General features: G+C 31.9%; 2 non-coding genes across 2 annotated transcripts; both read right to left on the bottom strand.

Annotated features, from left to right (window-relative positions):
- Positions 1-6,976: 6,976 nt before the first annotated feature.
- Positions 6,977-7,049, bottom strand: Trnas-gga. The gene has a single exon. It is a non-coding gene; the product is annotated as a tRNA-Ser (tRNA).
- Positions 7,050-7,150: 101 nt separating this feature from the next.
- On the bottom strand, positions 7,151-7,222 carry Trnas-gga. Its single transcript has one exon. It is a non-coding gene; the product is annotated as a tRNA-Ser (tRNA).
- Positions 7,223-15,666: the final 8,444 nt, after the last annotated feature.

Raw genomic sequence — 15,666 nt, 5'->3', positions numbered from 1 at the left:
CTGATGCTTATGTTCGTCATCAACCATCAGAGCGTCAACAGGTTAACTCAGGTCGCCAGGGCAATCCTGATCACGACTTGGAATACCGAGCCGCTCCGCGCCGTCAAGTAATTAGTCCATCAATTGACGATTTCCGTATTTCAGAGCCGGATGCTCGTCGTCAGAATTCCGTGCTCAGAGTCCTTCTAAATTGTCACCTTCAATTCACGGGAAAATCAGGAGAAGATGTAGAAGAGTTCTTGTTTAGAGTTGATCAAGCACGCGTGGTCACCAACTCTACGGATCAGGAAGTACTGTCGGCTCTTTCTTTCTGTTTACGTGGCCCTGCTGTGACTTGGTTCATGACTCATCTCGAAGACCTGCCCGACTGGGAAGCTACTCGTGAAGCTTTTCGAGATAGTTTTGCAGACCCAGATTATCAACGTGCTCTTCGAGAAGAAATTGATAAACGAACACAAGGTTCTAATGAATCTGTTAGAAGCTATATTTCAGGCATGCGTGGTTTGTTTCAACGGACCAATCCACCATGGCCAGAAAGTGAACGTGTCGTCGATTTTGTTATCGTTGTAAAAGACCTGACGTAACAGTATCTTCTTGTCCATTTTGTAACCAGGGAAACGACAGTTGAGTCTCATAGAGCCGGTGCCTGAGCCTCAATTGGTAGAATTAACCCCGGCAAAAGTGACCAGTAAAGTATCCCAGAGTTCTGTGTCAAATCATAGAGATTTAACTCCGGAAGAAATACTGTCAACTTCACTTTCTCCTCTAGCTACGGAATTCGTTCCAAAACCGGAATCGATAGTAGAAGTCACACAAGACAAGAAGACTACAGCATTCCACCTTGATTCAATTATTGGTTCACTTGTTGTACGAGCCCTTGTAGATTCAGGGGCAAACAGAACGTACGTTGGTCCAGCTACGACTCAGTTACTGGAACAATCAGGACTTGAGCAGCAAGCCATACCTCCGAGACGTGTCGTTACAGCAAGTGGACAGGTAGAAACCATATTATATTCGGTACAAGTAGTTTTAGTGGTAGCAGATAAAGCCACGAAGATGGAAGTTTTGGTACTGCCATCTTTGTCGGAAGACTTTATCTTAGGAATCGATTTCCTCCAGACGTCTGGAATGGTGATTGACTTTGGGGACAGATCTTGGTTTTACCAGGACCATCCTGAGGTCAAACATTTGTTCACACCAGCTCCCAACGCGTCAAAAGCTCTCCATTGTCATGGGCTTAAAACTCTTGAACCGGATCAAGACTTAAAATTAAATGAATTTTTATCGAGTAAGCTCCTGGAAGCACCACCACCAGATTCCCCATTTCCTGTCACTCCGCTTACCATGCACCACATTGACGTTGGTGGACACTCACCGATACGCCAAAAACCTCATCGGGCCAATCCGGCGATGTGTAGTGCTATGAAAGCGGAAGTTGACAAGATGTTGGCTACGGGAATCATTGTTCCATCTCAAAGCGAATGGGCAAGCCCAGTAGTTATGGTGCCAAAAGGAAAAGATAGTTGGCGATTTTGTGTAGATTTCCGGAAAGTAAATGAGATAACTAAGAAGGATGCTTATCACCACCGAGGCCACTCACAAACCGGTGGTATTATTTAGCGTCTTAGTCGATAAAACCCCTCAGACCAGACCTCTAATTATTTTCGGGAGCGCGAGATCTGCCAAATCTCGTTACTATTGACGCGAGGAAGTGGATTGTAAAAAGGAATAAATGATAAAACACAAGGTGTTTTAATTAACAAATAAAATAACAGTTGGCGTAGATAGTCAGATAAGTAACCGAGTATTCTCGGATCCATCCGAGAATGCACGAATCCAGCAAGCAAAGTCGCGCCTGCGCGTGGTGTATCCAAGCGTTGGCGTGACGTCAAAAATAAAGTTGACCGGCAGGTGCTGCTATACCAATATAGCGGTCTCTTGCGTAAACAGTTACAATATTATTATTCTTCTGCCATTTATTTATTATGTCACCCTTTAAAATCACATTGTACCTTTTTTTTCGCTCTCTTTCATTTCACTCCTCCATTCTTCCTCCTTTAATTTATTTGGCTTGCTTTTCTTTCATTGTCCGTCTTTCCTTACGCTCGTTATTTATTTCTTTTTTCTTCATCCTTTTTTTTCCTCTTTCTTTCCATTTTTTTCCTGTTTTTTATTCTCACCGTTGTTTTCTTCTTCATCCTAGGTTTTTCCATTCTCATCTGTTTTCTTAACTTCATGCATTATCTTGTTATCACCCTCTTCTTTCCCTTTTTTCTCATTTTTCTCTTTCGATATTGATTCATTTATTTCCTTCAACTTATTATGTATTTGATTTATGTCTATCTTTTCATCCCCGTTTTCATTTTTTGCACTTCTTCTTTCTATCTTCCTTCTTCGCTCTCATTTTTGTTACCATCATTTTTTTTTCTTTTTTTTTTATTAACGTGTCTGACATTGTCGCCATTGTTTCCGCCATCATTTCCATGGTATCTACTGTCACTACTCTAGTCATATCAGCATGGCCCCTCTTTGAGTCCTCTTCAATTCTCTTCATATTTTGCACTGCTTCTCTTGTTGTTTCGTTATTTTTTTTCAGTTATTTCCAATTATTCCATAATTCTTATCTCCATTTCTCTCATTTCCCTCTCTACAGCTATTTTCACTTGCTCTAGTACCCCTTCCATAATGCTTCTTATCGTATTGTTCATTCCTACCTCCAGGCATGTTAAAAATTTATTCCTCAATCTTATCTCATCCTCCAAATCTCCCTCATTATCATTGTTTACATCTTCATTTTCTTATTTATCCTCTTCAGTCGACTCAGTTCATTTAATTTCATTTCCAGTACTTTCTGTCTCTTCTTTATCTTTTTTTTATCTTCACTGTTAAATCCGGTTTCTTCTTCATCTTTACTTTTCTGATTTTTTTCGTTTGCCGTTTCCTGTATAGTGTCGCTCATGCTTACACTCATTCCAGGCGGCGTTCTTGTTAGCCCACCTCCTCTGCTGCCAAATACTAGAATCTCGCTGTAGCTGCTTTTTTTATTTTCTATTTTTCATTGGATTTTTTCGTTGGACGTACCATTTCTTTATTTTACCATGCACCTCCAGTGTAGCCATTGTTTGATCTTTCACCAAGTTCCTGACACTGGTTAAGAAAGTAGGCTTCCTACTATTTATTATTTATTCTCATGCGACGCCAAATGATACAACAAGATACGATATATGAATTGTGTTGGCACTGTGGAAAACAAACATGGTCAGGGTTACCATTTGATAATTGTCCATATGCAATTTTTAGTTCAAGAAATTGTCAAAAAAAGTCACAGATAGAATATCAAGATATAGAGTTCGTAATAACTGAAAAAATACGCAGATTTGAATTACCAGTCGTGTTACGACCAAGCATAAGAATTACAATAAAGGCGATAAAAGAATCACGAATTTCCGTTGGAATTTCAACAAAGAGAATTGACAAAATAAATCGATTCACAGGTAAATATTCTTTATTACAATTCCATTCACCGGGAAAAACGGTTTGTATACAATCATATACAAACATATACAACTATACAACTTGTAGTCCAGTCGAAAGTTCGTTGAGTTTGCTTACTTGTAAGAGAACTTTGGAAAAAAAATTCATAGGTATAGATAAGATGGTGAGAAATCGATTGGTATAAAGTAAAAATGGCAAAAGAATTTTTAGAGAGGGGAAAAAAAATGAAAAATTTTTCTATTTTGAATAGTGGGTAGGATGAAGGGTTCATGGCAATGGGGTGCGTTCGATTGGGATTCAGTGGAAATAGATGACGTGAAAGAGGGACGCGGTCTTAGTTTTGTTCTGTCGTTCGTGCAGTTCGTCGTACAAGTTTGCGAGCTCAAATGAAATAATAATAACTAAAATATAAATTAAAACAAAATAAAATAGAGGAATATTTTAATTTTGAATTTTTTTAATTTACCAAATATTTTCTTGTTCAAACAATATATTGTTTAGAATATTTTTAATAAAAAATTCATAATAATTATAGTAATTTGATAAAAATATTGACGATATAAATTTTTTTTTTTTTTTTTTGTTCAAATAAATAAATTGAAAAATAAATAAAATATCTTGACAATAAATGATCTATATAAACAAAAGAATCGACAACATATCATAAATTTTCTTTTAAACATTTTTTTAAGTTGTTTATTATTGTATTTTTTAATTAACTATTTTTTTAATTTTTTTTTCGAGTTCGCGTCATTGTAGGGAAAAAAAGGTTGAGTCGCAAAAATGAGCCTATTATAATTTGTTTTCAACATAGATCGAATTATTTTAATAATTGGCAAATATTGCTAAAGTCAATAGAGGTTGCTGATAAATTTTTTTGGTTACATCCTTTCTTTAGCTATTTTTGCCATAATCAATTTTAAGAATATCGGCAAATGTTTCTAAGGAAAGAATGTAGCCAAATAAATTAATTCAAAGTCCAGACTAAATTTACAACATTATTTTCTTCATGAAAATAAAATTATTGTGTCAAATGGCTGTAAGAATAATCTAGTCTACGAACTAATTTATTAAACTACATACATTTCTCAGAAACATTTGCCAATAACTTGACATATCTAGTTGATGATTTTAAACTCTCATTTGGACACACACAGTGGCTTTCTTTAAATATAGAAAACAATGCTGTAAAATTAATCTAGACTGCGAATTTATTTTTTCGGCAACATACTTTTTTTGAATACATTTGCCAATAGCTTTTTAATTAGATAATTATAACGAAAATAGCTAGGGAAAGGATGTAACCAAATAAATTTATTAGCAATTTCTATTGACTTTAGCAATATCTGTCGTACGAAAAAAAATAAATTGGATCTACGTTTATTTTTGCAATAAACCCCTCTTTTTTAGCTACAATTTTTTGAACTTGGAAAAAAAAATCATTATTTAAAAAATTAATAACTTCAAAAATAATGCTTTAAAGAAAAGTTTTAATAAACTGTCGATTCGTTTTGTCATTTAAATTATTTAATGTCAAGTGATTTTTTGCGACTCAACCCTTTTTTTTCCCCGACATTCACTAAAACTCGGAGAGAAAATCAAAAAAATAATTATCTAAAAAATTCAAAAATTAATAATTTTTAAAATAATTGTTCTAAAAAAAACTTATGATATGCTGTCGATTCATTTTGTTATATAGATCATTTATTATCAAGTAATTTATTTATTCATTTATTTATTTATAATTTGATTATATATACAAAAAAAAAAAATTATTTGTTGTCAATATGTTTATCAAATTACTATAATTATTATGATATTTTTATTTATAATATTCTAAACAATATTTTGTTTAAACAATCAAGTATTTGGTAAATCAAAAAATTTCGAAATTAAAATATTTTTCTATTTTATTTTATTTTAATTCATATTTTAGTTATTATTATTTTATTTGAGCCCGCAAACTTCTATGATGAACTGCGACAGGCGACAAAACAAAACGGAGACCGCTTCCCTGTTTTACGTCATCTATTTTCCTTCGAATCCCAATCGAACGCACCCAATGAATTTTCAAACCCTTATATATCCTTATCCTTAACTTCATGCGTTGCGTACTACGTTTACGGTGTATGTATTTTCAGTCAATGTATATCTTTAGAACCTGTATATCGCAAATATATAAATGAATATATTGAACATAGAAAAGTATTACATATTATTATATAAAGCTTATGTGCAGGTCAATTATCAACATAATAATAAAATAACAAGTTTAATTTTTAACTAAAGACACGTTACTAATAAAGTTACTTATATTTCGAATTCTCGTATGTTTTTTTACTTGTAATTTTGTTGTTGCCTCTTAAATTTTTATGATTTCGACGATCGGAACTTACAGACAGATGGTGCACGCCGGTTTTTTAACGTCTCTGTAATCTAAAATACTACTTATTCTGATTAGCATAATTACAAAGCTTGTGAATTCAATATGAAAAATGCTGAAGAGTGAAGGTTAGAAATTACATCAAATAAAAACTTCCAATATTACGTATATTACACGGTAATGAATTTTTTTCGAAAAATCAACATGTCATAAAGAAAAATAATGATAATTTCATTCTTATAGAACCTTCAAATCAATAACCAGTTCATTATGAATAAAAATCGAAATTTTCTGTTACACTTCTAAGCCTGTAAATTATTATACTACATACAAAGTAAAAGCAGTAACTAAAGAAACTATATAAACTTTGACATTATTTTGAAGACTACATCTCTTCCTTAGTTACTACTTTCCTTTTAGATTTTTATTTATCGGAATGAATTACAGACTTATCGAGAATTTGTAAGTTATTTAAATCTTATAAAATAAGAAGAAATAGTTTTGATTATTGTAATTTTCAAATTCATTATATATTTGGGGTAATAAAATGATTTTATATCGTTATTTATAATAATCAACGTCAGAAGTAACAGCAATTATTGATGTTGATGACGATGATAATTTTATAATAAAAGTGAAATATCGGTTTAATTATTTTAGTCATACATAATTGATGCTATGGTTGCGATAGTAACAGTATCATCGAAAAAAATTTATTCAAAATTAAGTTTGCTAAACTATTGTGGAAATAAATCGACGTTGTTCTTAAAATAATAATATCAATGAGTGTTCTAATATGGAAATAATTATATGTTAAATAAAGTTTGTAATTTTTGGTGATTTTTGTAGTGGTTTTTTTGGTATTTTACTGATAGAATATGTGATAATTATTGAAATAATTAATGCATCATTTATACAAATATTATTGATACATAGTGTATCAGCTTCCATTATCTGTACTTTTTACCAAGTTAAATCTCGATGCGATCTGAAATACCTCCAAAAATCCCCAGTCGGCATTTCAGATCAAAGTGTAATAAAAGTTATTTATCAATCAACTAGTTGAAAAAAAAACCAGAAACTCAGAAAAAATAACGAAGTTCCCCCGCCGGGAATCGAACCCGGGTCTTTTGCTTTCCGGGCAAACGCCTTGACCACTAGACCACAAGGCTTTTTATTTTTTCTAAGTTTCATCAAGTTAACTCCGACGTCCTTCTATGCGTCAATTCATTTTTTGAAAAAAAAACAGAAACTTAGAAAAAATAACGAAGTTCCCCCCGCCGGGAATCGAACCCGGGTCTTTTGCTTTCCGGGCAAACGCCTTGACCGCTAGACCACAGGGCTTCTTATTTTTTCTAAGTTTCATCAAGTTAACTCCGACGTCCTTCTATGCTAGAAATATCCTTCAATGCTATTAAATTTGAAGTAATTGTTAGAATAATATTTATAAAATAATAATATATTTATTGATAATAATAATATATAGAGGTTTTACTGGCCATACTTTTTACCAAGTTAAATCTCAATGCGATCTGATTTGAAAGAAATCTCAATTTTCATTGGAAGTTTACCGGAAAATTTTGATGGCAATGGTGTTCCAATTCATTTTCTGTTGATACGGAATGTGAGAAGAATATGGAATATAGTTCAATATATATAATATATAAATGATATTCAAATTGAGAAAAAAAGGTGGGGTCAGGTTTAAAATTTTGTCAACAGTTAAGACTTAATTATATGCATTAAAAATATATTGAATTCTATTCTTGACTGTACTTTTTTTTTGGTACCACATCTTTTTGTATTAAAACAATAAAATAGCTAAACGATTTCGAATACTTGACGCTTCTTTTTGAAAAAAAAAGGTTTTTTTTTTTGTTATGATATCACACTTTTTGTAAAGCTTCTAACGTGACATGTAACCTTCTCATTCAGTTTTTAGATTTTAGTCAGGATCACGGATCAATGAATTTTCCCGACAAAAAGGGGGACGGTAAATTTTATTCTACGACGCTGAAACTTACCGAAAACGTCACGTAAAACTAACCAAATAACCAAATAACCAAATAATCACAAACATCACGGTAATCCCGACAATCCAAACAATCCAATTAATCCAAATTATCCATTGATGTCGATCTGGACCTGAAAATGTAAATCTTAAAATCAAGTTGAGGGGTTAGCCCGGGGTCGTTCTGTATGCTGGTTCGTGGAGAGAGGGCCGAGTAAAGAATGGTAAAAATTAGTCACTGAAAATGTAAAACAATAATTATGGCACACAATTAACAAGAATATTTATTAATTAAACAATTTAGGTATTAAATATAATGGTAAACACATAGTTAGAGTTTTATCAAAATTATTAAATACTAATTAAAAGAACACAAATATCAAAATTATGAGGCCTGACTTCGAGTCATGGTCCTTAACAAGAAAAAGTACTACAAAGTTAATAATTAGACAACTAAATATGACAATAATTAAAAAAAAATGAGGCAAGGCTGACCAACAAACTGTACATGAAATGAGGGGGTTTATCATAAAGAGGGTGTGACGTCACATTGTGTGATAGCTTTTAGCATAGGCAGCTGTTGAAGCTCGCGGAATGGAGCGATCGGAGCAACCCAGTGCATATTATCACCAGTAATGGTGCTAGTAAGTCGAATGCACAAAGTCACATGTTGCTTTTCTTTAGTTTTTTTCCATTTAAATATATATTAATTATATTGATTAATTTTAATTTTTAAGTTTAAATTATTTTTTTAATTGTCAATTAATAATTTTTTCAATTTTCTAATAAAATGTAGACCAAATGTCAACGATTTATTGATGTAACATCTGAAAAATCTAAATGTCGTATTTTTAATAATACAATCATCATCATCTTGATTTTTAGGACTGTTGAATGTTGAGTTTAGAGATAGTTGTAAATGAGTACTGTCATTAATGTTTTGATTTTCTTCTAAATAATAATGAGTCTTGATCTGTTGTTACAATGCATAGCTTTTATGATGGGACAAATCAGTATCATATGTAGCATTAGCAATTAATGATTTTCTAACTGATGGTGTTGATAATAGACTTTTTAATTCACTTGATGTAAGTGTTTCATTATTATTATTATTTTTTTTTGACAAACTATCTAATAATTCCGTGAATGTCTCATTATTTTCTATTGACATATTATTTAATAAACATGTATCAACGATTTTTATTTATTTATCCATTTATTTATTCAATTTCAATATCCCAGCGGCTGGAGGCTATTATTGGGACCAGGATAAAATTGCAGTAAGCAATTTAATACGAAGATACATAATAATATTACAATTTCTTAAAGTCTATTTCTTAAAGAAATATTAAATATAAATGTTAGTCATAATAATCATAATAGAGCATAATCAATTCATTTTGTGATGATAATACAAAAATATGATAATTTAAGTTAAGAATGAATAACAATTTAATCAACTTACCAATTCAAAGTCAAATCAAAATACTATCATGAGACTATCTAGACAGTTAAACACAGTCAAGTATGAAGCTAGGTGTAATATGCTCGCATGACATGATTCTGCTAAACAATGAGGTATTACGGCACACCTTATTGGTGAGATTGATCATATTTTGTAAGGGAGTAATAGTTGATGACACACATTGTCCAGCTGCAGAGTAGAATGGTGATACATTTCTTAGTTTAGTTCCTAGTGTACTGCTCCAGTTAGCAATTTAATGAAAAAGATTATTGTTAATGTATCACGATGTACCGAGATGTTAGTCATATCAGCTAGCTGAATTAGTGTGTCATCATCACATCCTCTGTCTAAAACCAATGCCTGTGTACGGTACAGCAAGTACTTTATAAATTTACGTTGAACTTTGTTCATCAAGTGAAGTTGCTTTTTGGTTCTTAGTGCATATACTGCTGTACAGTAATTAAGTTCTGATTTTACAAATGCATTATAAAGTGCTTTTAGTGTAGAGGGATTTTTGAATGATCTGGACAAACGAAAAACCAGGCCAAGAGATGACATCGCTGATTTAACCACCTGTTCAACCTGAGAGTTAAATAAGAACCTATCATCAAACACAACCCCAAGATCTGTTTTCAATTTAGTGCGAATTAAGTGAGTCCCATGTAGATTGTAGTTGAATATAAGAGGATGAGGGGATTTAGAAAATGACATAGAATTACATTTGGCTATTGGGAAACGCACAATTCACCACGACGTCTGGTGGTAAATTTCTTGGAAACTATTTCTTTCAGTCATTCGTATGTGGTATACACAGTATACATGCTAAATCAATAAACAAATAATATTTTTACAAATTGTTTAAAATGTCTGGTACAAAATTTTCCCCATAATTGATAATAAAAAAAAAAAACAAGACCTCATTATTGTTCAGTTCCTGGGTGCAACAGTAATTCCGGGTGAAATAGAGATCTGAGTCATCAAGTTTGAACTTTTTTGGAGGTCGAATTAAACAGGAATGTTTCCCGAGTTCAATTGGCTCATATCGATTTTTATCAGTATCTTTATTTGTATCCTTTAGCACTTGCTTCCATTGACATGTCAAATCAGTGCACGAGAGTTTTTTAAAATTTTCCATGTCATTCCTGTAAAATAAATTGTTGTTATGAACCTGTCACTCTAACCTATAATTCGTATAAACAAAATACATATTTATAACAAGAATACTTACAAAGAACAGTAAATAAGGAAGCCAAGGATATGTTTGCATTTTTCTCCTTGACCAGCTTTGCATAAACATGATACTAATAATATTTCACCATTAATTTTTTTAAATCGACCTTCAATATCATGACATGGATCCTTTGGATGAGATGTTTGTATACAAGTGCCAAACACATAATACTCATGACTTGAATCAACTTTTACACCAATACTCGTAATATGTTTCGCATATATAATACGATTTCCTTCAAGGAAATTTCGCGAGGAATTCGTTGTTTGTGCCCATGACAGTATATACTCAATATTTAATAACATTTTTTTAATAAACAATAATATTCTATGCTAATGAGGTATACTTTGATATACTTGACTGGAAGTCATTAGTTTCTTTTTTTGCCGACTGCTTACAGCGATCGGCCACGCCCACAGGGCGTTTCCCAATATTAACTTGCAAGTCATTGGATTCACACCAGTTTACAAAAATATTTAAATTTTTTTGTAAATATTGGCAATCATTTAGTGATGTAATAGGCAGGTACAGTTTGACATCATCAGCATATAGTAATGTGTAGCAGGACAGTCTGTTAGACAAATCATTAATGTAAATATTGAATAATAATGGGCCTAAGTTAGACCCTTAAGGTACACCAGAAGTTGGTGTATAAGGTGATGATAAAGTACCGTTTACACAGACATAGCAACAGCGATCGACAAGGTATGACCAGATAAGGTTTATTAACGAGAGAGGCAAATTAATTGCAATTAATTTAGTAACTATAGTTAACCAGTTAATCCTGTCGAAGGCCTTTGTCATGTCTGTATATATCACATCCACCTGAATGTTCTTGTTAAGATGAGACGTTACATATTGACTAAATTCCACAAGGTTAGAACAGGTGCTACGCATGGGTGTGAATCCATGTTGGCTAGACAAGTAAGGAGAGAAGTAGGACATAATAACCTTGTCGATTAATTTTTCAAAGAGTTTAGAACAAACAGGAAGAAGAGATATTTGTCTATAATTTGATACTATCAATGGATCACCTGCTTTAAGCAGTGGTTTAACCACTAAGTGTTACCAACAGGTAGGATAAAAGCCTGTAGATATAGCCATATTAAATATAATTCTCAAAGGTTCAATCAGTGCATCTGGACAAATCCTTATCAACGAACCAGGCAGGTTATCATAACCACTGGTATTATTGTTTTTAACAAGTAGGATAGCACGAGCAACGTCCTCAGAGGTAATTGTAATATCCTGATCATTCAAAAATCCACTGTCCATAATCAAGTCATAGCTTGATTTCGCATTACCATCTAGCTTATTAAACACACTACAGAAATGTACAGCAAATGCATCAGATATATCCTGAAGATTATAATTAATAATATTGTTAATCAGAAGACAGTTCAATGTATTATATTGTTGCTTTTTACTACTAATATAATTCCAAAACATCTTCGGATTATTACTAATGTTACTCTCAATTTTATTATTATGAGATTCGAGATCTCTTCTAGTTACTTGTTTTATAGCTAACGTAATTAATTTGACTCTAGAATTAATTGCTGATGAATCATTAGATTTTTTATTTTTTAAATACTTTTGTTTACCTTTAATAAGAGCAATCAGCTCAGTTGAGTACCAATTTGGATACTTAGAGGTCCTATGATGATATTTAGGGGGATCGTAATTACTATCAATTAATTTAAACAAGGTATCATAAAAGTATTTACAAAGATCATCAACTGTAGTTGTAGTACAGTCAAGGTTGAGGTGATTGCTCCAATTTATACCTCTTAATCCAGTCTTAAATTTATCCAAATCTAAATTTTTAATATTGTACTTTGATGCCAAAGCAAGTGATGGCTTAGGGGTAGTATACATGGAGGTAGAATGAGCAATGTACAGGTGAAGAGGAGGATGGTAGTCATCTTGTTTGACCAAAGCAGAACCCAGAGAAACAATACATATGGTGCCATATACTAAAATGAGGTCAAGAAATTTACCATGAGTATTAGTAACAGAATTGAGTTGTTGTAGATTAAGTGCATTAATGAACATGGATATGGTAGAATAGACCATAATATTTGATGATGGTAATGCTGTTTCATAATCAGGCAGGTTAAAATCACCAGCTATAATTAGATTGTTCTTGTATTTACTTAAATATTCTTGCAGTAGTTTTATAAACTTAGAGAATACTTTGCTCTTACTATTGACAATATCTGGGGGAATGTAAACTACAATTATTCTGTATGGTGAACCAAGATAATCAAAGTAAATTCCTAGTATATTAATCTCAATAATATTAATGATCTCCTCAGGTATATTAAGTATATGGAGATTGTTGAATTTATTTAATTTTAACGCACAGAGTACCCCACCACCTTTTGATTTATAATTAGTGTCTCCATCAGCTTTAAAAACAACAAAATGTTGGCTATCGAAGTAGTGATAAGATGATATACTGTGATCCAGCCAAGATTCAGTAATGAGAATAATGTCAGGATCAGATATAAGTGAATTAACAAACGTATCCTCAGATTTATTCTTGATGCTCCTAGTATTTGGATAAATAATAGTGAAACCTAGATCAGAGTGAGCCATAGTATCAGTAGAATTAGAACTGAAAGATAAAGAGAAATCAGATGAAGGAGAACATATAGGTGATTAAGAATATGCAATATTTGTTTTAGACAATGACAATGATTTATTATTACTAAATAAAGTTTTATTATTAGGTAATATTACGTTGTTGGATGTGTGTTGTTCAGAATTTTGAAGACACCGTTGATGAACCTGATTCTTGGATTTGTAATTCCATCTTGAGCCAGTTGTGTTTTTAATTGACGTCTTTGCGCCAGTTGTGCAGGTGTAAAGTCCTGTGAAATAACCACTGTAGCCATCCAGCCTGTCAGTGATTTGTTTTTCTTCAGATCCATGAATCTCTGCACAAAGACATCTTTATAGAAAATACTGTTAAATTTCACCTTCATCATTCTGGGCTTTGATAGTGTGCCAGAATGAGGATGAATTCGTGACGATGTCACTTTAACAGCACCAATCACTCTGTTGAGAATCAAAAACAAACTGTATAAGTTAATCTACCTTACCTCGGTCACTTACAACACGTTGAGTAATATTGAAATTATTATCTGGGTATTCAGGTATGCCAAAGATAATGACGTTTGGCATACGTTCCAGTATCAATTTGCTGTTAGTTATATCATCACTCATTCGAGTGATACTCGATTTATTATCAGCTATAGTTGCTGTATTTAAATTGATTTGTGTTGTGTTGTTTCCAATTGTGGTATTAAGTGTTTGTATGTTGTTGTTAACCTGACTTAGTTCAGCATCAATTGTTGCAAATTTTTTGTTTACATTAACCGTAAATGATTTAAATGTATCAATAATATTACTTAATTTAGCATCAACTGATAATATTACTTAATTGATGCATCAATTGATACTGTTTGTTGATCAAGAAGATTTTTGATCTGATCAAGTGTAATATCATTAGCCATTTGTGTACCAGTAGTTAAAGTAGATGCTGAGTTTTTACGTGGACGACCAGGATGACGTCTATCAGCCACAGATATAGTTGAGCCAGATGATTGTGACATAGTACTATTGGAGGTTGATTGTTGTGAGTTGATTAACATGAAATTACTAGCACTAAATACATCACCATTGTCCAGAGATATACTACGTCTTGTTGGAGATCTCACTATTGACATTATGTATGTATACATTTTATTAACTTATTAACTGGTGTGAAAATTTAAAACCTTGGTAGGTAATGTAGTGCAGAATAAAAAGTGCTGGTGGTGGTAAGATTAAGAACTAACTGCAGTTTATTAAGATAAGGCAGAATGTTCACACGACCACGCCCAAATCACCAGGTCTAGAAGATGATGTCTATACAATGCAGCAATAATTATAAGCCTGACATACACCAAGATGATATACACCACAAATTACGAAACAACAAAAGTGTTCAATAATTAAACAAATTGTTTTATATTAGCACACTTTAATTAAATTGATGTTCCACCAAAATTAAATTAACACAGAAGCCACGCTTATTCTTGGCTATTATGTCTTTAATGATTTTACAGTTAATTAAATTATACTGACATTTTATAAATGTTTATTCGTCTTAATTAAACAAATTGTTAATCACTTTAAAATTTAAGTAGTATACAAGCAATTAATTATGTTGATAAAATTATATGTAAAATTTTCACTGAGTCAATGGCGGCTGAAAGGTTATGTTACCAACCGACTCTTCATTAGATATATAAAGAGACTATTAATTATTAAAAATAACACTTTATATTATTCAATATTATGTTTAGCTGGTGTATCCGTACTAACAATATATAAATTAGCAATTAATTTGATTTTTAAACTCAATAATTGTAAATTTGTTGGAGTATGTACGAGAGACGATGCGCATCGTACGGCGTCCAACCACTTATACTTTTTTGATATATTTTGTTGAGAAAACATCAACTAGTTCAGTGAATGTGGCATGATTTATTTTTTTAAATGAAGTTAAAGTCTTAAATTTTTACCATTAAAAACATTTAATGATTCATCAAAAGCATTATTATTTTTTTTTGCCTAATACATTTAACGATTTAGACGTAAAAGTATTATTTGTATTAGTAAGAGTATTCCTGTAGAAACTATCGTCAATTTCACCATTCAAATTATCCAACTAATCTTTAGAAGATGGATTACTTCCAGAAACATCACTAAACATACTTATTTGCATCATTGATTCAGTTCAAATTTATGAAACAGCCATTGCTAAACGATCACCAATGTCATCGTTACATTGTGAATATTTCAATCCATTGTTAATAAATTTATTATTGTTATTTTCGTTTTCATTAATTTTATCAATATCTGGTGTTGATGTATCTTGATGTTTTCATAATTGTTGCATCCTTAAAATCAGACGTTCAGTTGATAAAAAAATTGATACCATTTGATTGTGACATATTTAAAAATGCATCAAAACTTTCTTGACCATTTGATAATGACAATGATATTCATAACGTGCCTGACACTGATGG

This window comes from Aphidius gifuensis, linkage group LG1 (genome assembly GCF_014905175.1).
Source record: "Aphidius gifuensis isolate YNYX2018 linkage group LG1, ASM1490517v1, whole genome shotgun sequence".
Taxonomy (NCBI): Eukaryota; Metazoa; Arthropoda; class Insecta; order Hymenoptera; family Braconidae; genus Aphidius; species Aphidius gifuensis.
This window is presented reverse-complemented; position numbering and strand designations above follow the sequence as displayed.